Source organism: Meleagris gallopavo, chromosome 11 (genome assembly GCF_000146605.3).
Source record: "Meleagris gallopavo isolate NT-WF06-2002-E0010 breed Aviagen turkey brand Nicholas breeding stock chromosome 11, Turkey_5.1, whole genome shotgun sequence".
Lineage (NCBI taxonomy): Eukaryota > Metazoa > Chordata > Aves > Galliformes > Phasianidae > Meleagris > Meleagris gallopavo.
In genome coordinates, this window is record NC_015021.2 from 5,328,215 (window position 1) to 5,336,020 (window position 7,806).

Sequence of the window (7,806 nt, forward strand, 5' to 3'; positions counted from 1 at the left end):
TGATATTTAGCCTCCTAGCTGCTGTCTAAAACTTTCCAGCATGACTCCCTACACACATCACATGTGACCATTGCTAGAGACAGGAGCACCTGAAGGAATGAAAGGGAAGAATTGACAAATGCAGCAGGAAGCACAAATTGTGGGAAAATCAGATTTTTTTTCCATTTTAGAATATGTTTATTGGCTTGCTTTGCCACTGCAGAGACACTTTCTATGTGCTATTGTGTCTTAAACAGAAGAGGTTTGAATTAAAAGGAGACAAGACCATAAAAAGCAATGGTTGAGTTTTACACTTGCATTTGCTCTAAGTTTACTTGAAAGTTGAAAGGTGCCTGCAGTGCTATATTTTGGGTATCTGCTCCTTTTGCATTTTAAAACCCGTCACAATAACACTGGCAGGAGTTACTGCTGTTTCTCTGCCTCAGACATTCAGACTGACCTTAGCTGGTGCCAGAGTGGCTGCGAAGCAATGAAAGCAGGCAGGGACTGTCTTAGTAGGGAACCAGTAACCTGCCCTGAGCACAGCTGAGAAGCTGAGCAGCCATCAGAAGAGCAATGGGCCAACATCGCTCAGATCTATGGCCAGAACTGACAGAGCTGGCAGGGAAACTGCAGGAAACTAAATAAAATTTACAAAAACTAAAGACAACTGAAAAACACTGGTCAAAGGCAAGACTGAACACATTTGGCATTTATTTTCTAAACCTGCCATCATCTCTTTCATGGTTCAGTTTTACCTTTAAAGCAAAATTACACACCTGTCACCTCTTAATTGCAATTTTGGGCATGGTGATGGGTGGTGGTTTTAATGCTCTCTCCACCTGTGGCATATTTACATCCTTCTTTGTGCTCTACTCTCTTTCTGTCTCAATAATTTCTTTTGTGATGTTCTTTGGGAAGTATATTTTTATAGAACCAACGAGAATTCCTCTCTCCTCTTTTGCTCTTTTTAGTGTTGTGCTCTCCCTCCCTTGTTCTCAGCTGGCTCTCCCTAATCTTTCATGAAAACATGCAAAGAAAGCAGGAGCAGGAGACACCAACAGCTCTATTTTAAATAACGGCCTTTACCAATGGCGTTCTGAGTGTATATACAGAGAAATTCACGATGTGATTCAGAAGTGACTGCAAAGACAGGCTATGAGGCGCTGAGAAGCTGCAGTGAGCTCACAGCTGCAGCTGGTCAGCAAGGAGGGCAGGTCTGATGGCCACGTGTCTGCTGGGCTCAACCATCCTCAAGTGGAGGCATAGAAAGAACAGGCACGATGGGGGAGGTTCTCTGGCTGCAGCTGGCAGGAAATCAACATGAGCTAGGAGGAAATGTAAAGATGTGTATTAAAATGAAGGACCACCTTTCCCATAAGCCTCCCCTAGCATTAATCTCTGCACTATAAGCAGTCTACAGCAGCTCAGGACCCATGCTGACCTCTCCTAGCCGTGGGGAAGATTGCAGAGGAGCGAAGGATCTTCACCTTTCTCTAGCAGGTACCTTTGTAAGCCTGGCCCCTTCTTGCACTCTGCCTGGCAGTTGGTTGGGGGCAGTGAAATGGAAGTGGGGGGCCGTGGGGGATCAGGGCTGCTTCTCCTTCTGGGGTCTTACATGCTTATGGCATGACTGGGCCTCTTGCTTGGTGTCCTTATGTGATCAAAATCTGTCCATCACATCTGACCTGATGTTTGTGCTAGGAGATGCAACATGGATGTAGTAGAAATGCTTCCTAAATCCTTGAAAGAGACATGAAGTGCATTGGATTAAGCTGTTCCATGTTTGTACAGGTGTACAGCTTTACAGATATATGTGCAAACTAAAGAAAAATAAAACTGCTACCCCAAGGTTAATTAAAAAAAAAATAATAATCCCACATATCTCAGGAAAAGTAAAAAGGAGATCAACCCTTGATTTCCCATTGCCTCTGGTAGCAATGGCTGGATGCAGAAGGCCTGCAGAGCCCTGAGTGAGGAGCAGCTGGTGGGTGCTGGGTGCCTCACCTCAGAGCTGCTGGGCGGGAAGCAGCTGCTGCCCCAGTGATGCTTTCTGCTCCTGTGAGGTGGCTGCTGCAAAGAGCTCCCATCCTGAGGGCAGGGAGAGCAGCCCTCCCTTTTGGGAGGGCCGGTCTGTGCCCCAGGGTGAGAGATAGCAATTGAGTTTAGGGCATGAGAAATGACTGAGAACTTGGCAGCAAATGCTACGTTTCAGGCTGCTGTGCAAAAAGCCACTGAGGAGAGCCAGCAGCCAGAGCTCTGGTATCTGCCTGGCAAGGCCCTCGGGACTCAGCTTTTTGGGTGTCTGCTGTGTCACCCGATAAGCTTTGTGCTGACAGGATCTGCATCGGGCATGCTGCTGTCTGCAGGAAGCTCCCCACACTCCCTCTGCACTCATTTCAGAAGATTGCAGCAGCTCGGTGTATTCCTGTAGGGACGGGCTTGGGATGTCTGCAGGCTGCCCCGGCTGAGAGGATGTCAGAGGGATGCAGCTCCGCAGCACATGTGACACCCTCTAAAAGGTAAGTTCTGAAAAATTCTTCGGTGCTCCTGCCTAAAAACATGGCGCACTATGCCTGAGGGTATGGGAGCCGTTAGGTCATAGCCTGAACCAGTGATTGAGCACCTGGTGGAGAGGTGTGGCCAGTCCAGGTGCAAGCGATTGCCCTGTGCAAGTGGAAGGGGTGGACCCAAGGTCCTAACCTCATTTAAGGGCTGGCAATGGGAGGAAAACTTCTAGAAAGAAGCAACTTCTAAGCAGAGGAGTTTTCCAGTGAGCCCTTTTCTTCCAAGTGGGGTAAGCTGAATAGCTTCTGAGCTAATTCAGTTGTGACTAATACCTTTCTTGGGTTATCTGAAAACTGGTCGGTGGTAACTACGTACCTCTAATTTCCTGCCGCGCACTGGGACAGGGGTATCGTGCCTAGGCTGTGAGTGCAGGAGTGGAGCCTGTGCTTCCTCAGCCATCACTCCTAATTGTATTTCTCTGGCCGTGCGCTCTGTGACCTTATGCTTTGTTTAGACATTAGCACCTCTACAAAGTGGGTGTTAAATGGTGCCGTTATGGTTGGTAACGTTTTTATGTCCACTTGAAGAGTGTAAATGATTCTACAAGGTACGGGGCAGTGCAAACAGACTTTGCTGCCTCTCCAGCTGGCTGGTGTAATTCAAAGCAACTCCTGTGGAATCCGGCTCCCACCAAAGAGATCTTTGCTTTCTTGAATTCTTCAGGGTTTTGTCACTGTTCTGGAGAACAGAACAACTGAAACTCCAGTGTGTTAATTTTTCCACTGTGAAGAGGCTGAGATGTCCATTACTGGGTAGGCAGAGGTGTTTGTTTCTGCTGGATGTTCAGGCACCTCAAAGTTCTGTGTTGTCTGAGACATCTGAAACCAGTACTTTCCTGGCTCTGCCCTGAATGTGAGAAGGTCGTGATGTGGTGACAAAAGTCCCATTTGCAATAAGCTGATGGGATGTCTTACTTTTCATGGCAAGTGTCTGCCTGGCCTGAGTAGTGCCTGCTGGGTGAGCAGTGAGCACAGCTGTGAGCTCCAGAAGGACCAGTGGCACTGTGGTATCTGCCTACAGATGGCTGTGGTGAGCTGGGCTTTGCTGGCACGTGGTGGCATTGGGAACAATAGGTTTGGGAAGTGGGGCTGTGGTGATGATGTTTCCGTGCAAAACTTGGTCTTTACTGATGTGCACGGGCTGTAAGGTTATCTGCCCCATCGCTCCCTGGGTGTGGGTTTTTGGTCTAGGCAGGAGTAGGTGCTGTTCTAGGCTGACTGGAAGATCAACTGGCTTCAGAACAGTAAAGCTATGAGGCCTCCTTTGTGTATTTTCAAGCAGCGTAAGCAAGTCAAGCAGGGATAAATGCTAGAGACAGTATCAAAAGAATGAATGTATCAGAGAAAAGCATCTCAGAGGAACGCGTTATCAGGGGCTGCTCTGGCGCTGAGTGTGTGCCTTCAAGTGTGACCAGGATATCTCTAAGCGTTTCAGAAACAGGTCCTGTGTAGTTCACTCCAGAATCAGTGCTGGAATGATTTTGCCAACATTTGTCAGTGATTTAGTACCACAGACTGCCAGAAGCTGTGAATTTGACCAGTTACTCTCAATTCTTCCTTATACTCTTGCTGGCATTTCATTTACGCTCAGCAGCTCCTTCTGTTTCATTACTTATGGCTATATCTGTAGACACAGATGTATAAATCTCTAGTATGCTGTCTGCAGTAGTACTTTGAATGTCTGTCTGAGAAATGATGAAAACCCTTCACAATAACATTTTTTGAAATGAACAAGTAATACTTCTGATTATTTTTATTTGTGAAAAATGTTATGTTACTCGACTTTCCCTCTGGTTTGGGCATTCAAGCATGTAATATTTTGAGACATCACATTTTGACAAGCTTTAAACCATGTGAGTGTAATCTGAGTCTAGTCTCACCTTTAGGAACATAAAAAAGCAAATCTGAGCTTAGGCTTTCTGTACTTCTGTAAGAAAGTTTTCTTGCTGCCTGTTTAATTTCCACAGAGAGACAGATGTTTTTGTTAAGACTTCTGCTGCATATAAATTATCTTTCTGTCCTTCTCTGAGAAACAATTAATATGTAGTGCCTTTTGCTCGGGTTTCCTTTCTCTGTATTTCCACAAGATAAATGGATGCTCTATGAGGTGAGGTTAGTGGGCTTGGGGGGTAGGAATAGTTGCTTGGTGTCTTGCTGTGGTGAAATATAGCACTTACATATTCTGATAGTTCAAGGCACGTCTTAGGAAAGTTTTATACTGTTTCCGTGACAAACTAATAGGAAATCAGGCAAAATGCTGACTTGGGATTTTTGCTTACGGCTATCTTTTGTCCTTCAAATTGTATTTCCACTGAAGAACACTTGATAATACAACAGAGAAGAACAATTAGTGCTGCATGTACTGCTGCAGTAGCCTAGAAGTACTTTTAGATTTACCTTAGACAGAAATTATTTTATACCGATGTGATTTATCTTTAGGTTGACTATTATTGGCTGTCTGATACTGCCAAGAGTAAAGCAAAGCATTAATGAGAGCTCAGTGTCAACCTGTCTCTGTGTTTCTGGAGACCTCAGCCTTGAGATCTCCCCTCCACATTTTTAAATGTAGTCTTGTTTTCTTCTGTTTGCACCTTACAGACAGGAAATCCACTATCAGAAGGAATTTAACTGTGTGGGCTTCCTGTTTATTTTTGAGTTTTTCTTTTGATTGGGGATATATTTCTGTCCTGTAAGCTTTTAAAAGAAGGAATATATTAATTTCTCATGAAAATTCTCATAAGAGAGGATGTATCACTTGTATGTACGTATTACAAGAAAATGGATACCTGATTAAGTGCCTCTGAACAAGAGTAAGAAAATAGGGTTATTTGCTTTTCTGAAAGTTGTGGAAACTGGCTCAAAATCCTAAATGAACAATGTAATTTACATTACCATATATTTGGCACTTAGTGACTGTATGGGGACTACTGAATCATGGCCTGAACCTCTGATTGATCACCTGAGGTAAGCAATGAGTCAGCCACGGGAGCACAGGTGAAGGCAATTCACCTGTGCTGCAGGAAGGGGTGGAGCCTGGCTGCACCTCTCCTAGACCCATTTGAGAGCTGACCACCAGTGGGGAAGGATCTCTTCTGGAGATCTGCTCCGCTGGAGTTTCCCACACGAGCCCAGGATACAGGTGAGTGTACCTATCATTTCCTACTTTGGTGTAACAACATCGTAGCCAAGCTCTCTGTTATACCATAACATCGGTATATTCACTAATTGTACACTGACTTAGGTGCCTTAGTAACTTTACTCTGAGAGTTCATGACATTCCTTTCCCTGTATGAAGGTAATCGTGTGCTCCTCCAGAATCCAGCAGTATATATTTTGATTAAAAATATTTCAGTCTCACATTTATGTACAATTTAATGTAATTCTGCAAAGGACTGTGAAACTTCAAGAGCTTTTTTTTTTTGTAAAAAGTCTTGAGGGGCATTAAACTCTAGTGTATCTAATTAATGCTTTAAATATTCTTTCCCATCAGCTTAATCTTTATCTATTGCTTTGTTGCCTTGTTACCTAATATTAACTGCTTATTGAAATTGATTGTTTCTGGTATTTTCAAGTGTTGATTGTTTCTTCATGGCTGAACACTTTAATATAATGCTATTGATTTTTCTCACATTATAGCTCTCCTCATAACTCCTAACTACAGAGTGTCATTGTGGACAATCAACATGTGGGGACACCTACTAATGATAAATTTAGGATGAAGAATGTCTAAGTGCAATGTTCTTTGAAGCACTAGGATCTTAGAACAGCATTTTAGTTTTCTTCAAAAGCAGTGAAAATATTTACCTGCAAACTTGAAATAGTGTGGCATGGATCCTAGAACGTGTTGATTGGAACACCCTGTTGTCTCCATAAGATTCTCATTTACTGAGTTTCCACTGTTTACTGAGATCAGGGCAGGACTAGAGAATACTTCCTGCTCTCTGTGCTTGAGCTCAAGACCACTGTACCAGTGACTGCTGCTGTCTGCTGTGACTGTGTGCCTCCTCCGTACTCCACTTCAGTGGCTTTTCCATGGTTATGTATCTCTGACATGAGACCCAGCAACTGTCACAGCCTACTGTCACAAAACAAAACCCGATGTTTTGACCACCACAAATTAATATTGTATTCTGTTGTTTGGCACTTCATTAAAAATAAATTATTCTACGTCTTCCTACTCATCTATCTTACACAGTGATTTTCAGTTCAGAGACATCGTTGGGGATAAGACAACAAAGAATGCCTGCATAGCTAGATGCTGGCAGAAGGCTTTTCCTTCCATTCTTACTGAAGCAAATGATTTTATTTTTTACTTTAAAAAATGCAGTTGGTATTTGAGAAGAGAGCTGCCCACTGCAGCTTTGAAGAATCAGACAGCTGAGGCAGTACAGCAGTTTGGGCACCAGCACCTTTGGTGTTCTGATGTTATTGTATTGCTTTCTACTTTTGCTGGGGAAGGGGGCATGATTTTAATGATTGAATGGAAAGCCATTTGGCTGAGAAATACTTCTCTAGATATTGCAAATGTTAATACTAGGAATATAAATGCATAGAAAAGGGAGTACAGTTAGCTATAAAATTCCTACCAGAAGACTTGACTAGATAGCTCTTTATATCAACACCAATGCATTTCAGAAATCAGTTTTTGTTGAAGAAGTTGTTAAAGAAATTCTTGGACATTGGAGTGGCCTCTTCTCTCTTTTTACCCTGGAGAGACACAGGCCTTCTTTGTCCAAGCTGGTGCAGTTAGCTGCTTTCACTTCCCTGGTTCCACCTTTTTGCTCTGGGTCTTGCCTGATGCTATATGCAAGAAATGTGGCTAATCAGGAGGTCGTGCTTAGGAAACGAGTTTGATCAAGGTCCTTACCAAAAGTAACCAGTGAGTATTTTGGTTTTGTTCTGTAGAGGATTCTCACTAGTGTAGAACGTGGAATAATCCAGGTGAGCATGTAAGCTTAAAAGCCATACATGTGTAGGGAACCTCGCATCCTCTCCCAGATAGCTAACACTGCATCCCACCTGGCTACAACCCTTTTCTCATCATCCTGTCCTATCTCAGCACTCATATTTGTGTCCCTTCATGCAAGGTGTCAGAGCAGCAGGGACGCTGATATTTTTGTAATGGCCCTGACCAGCAGTGAGGCTTCCATCCCCACTCACCTGCCAATGGGCCTAAGAGCTCCACTGAAGCTCAGGAGCCTTTCTCTCTTTCTGAGCTGTGTGGTAGTGATGCTGGCTTCCAGCTCTGCCTCACAGCTGC

General features: G+C 43.9%; 1 long non-coding RNA gene across 2 annotated transcripts; it reads left to right on the forward strand.

The window, feature by feature from the left end:
* The first annotated feature begins 691 nt into the window (after positions 1-691).
* LOC104912569 lies at positions 692-7,145 on the forward strand. Of its 2 annotated transcripts, none has more exons than XR_794752.3 (3): positions 692-1,482; positions 2,383-2,501; positions 6,183-7,145. It is a non-coding gene; the product is annotated as an uncharacterized LOC104912569 (long non-coding RNA). The 2 variants fall into 2 exon arrangements; XR_004160941.1 differs by having other exon boundaries at positions 695-1,482; positions 2,414-2,501.
* The last annotated feature ends 661 nt before the right edge of the window (positions 7,146-7,806 follow it).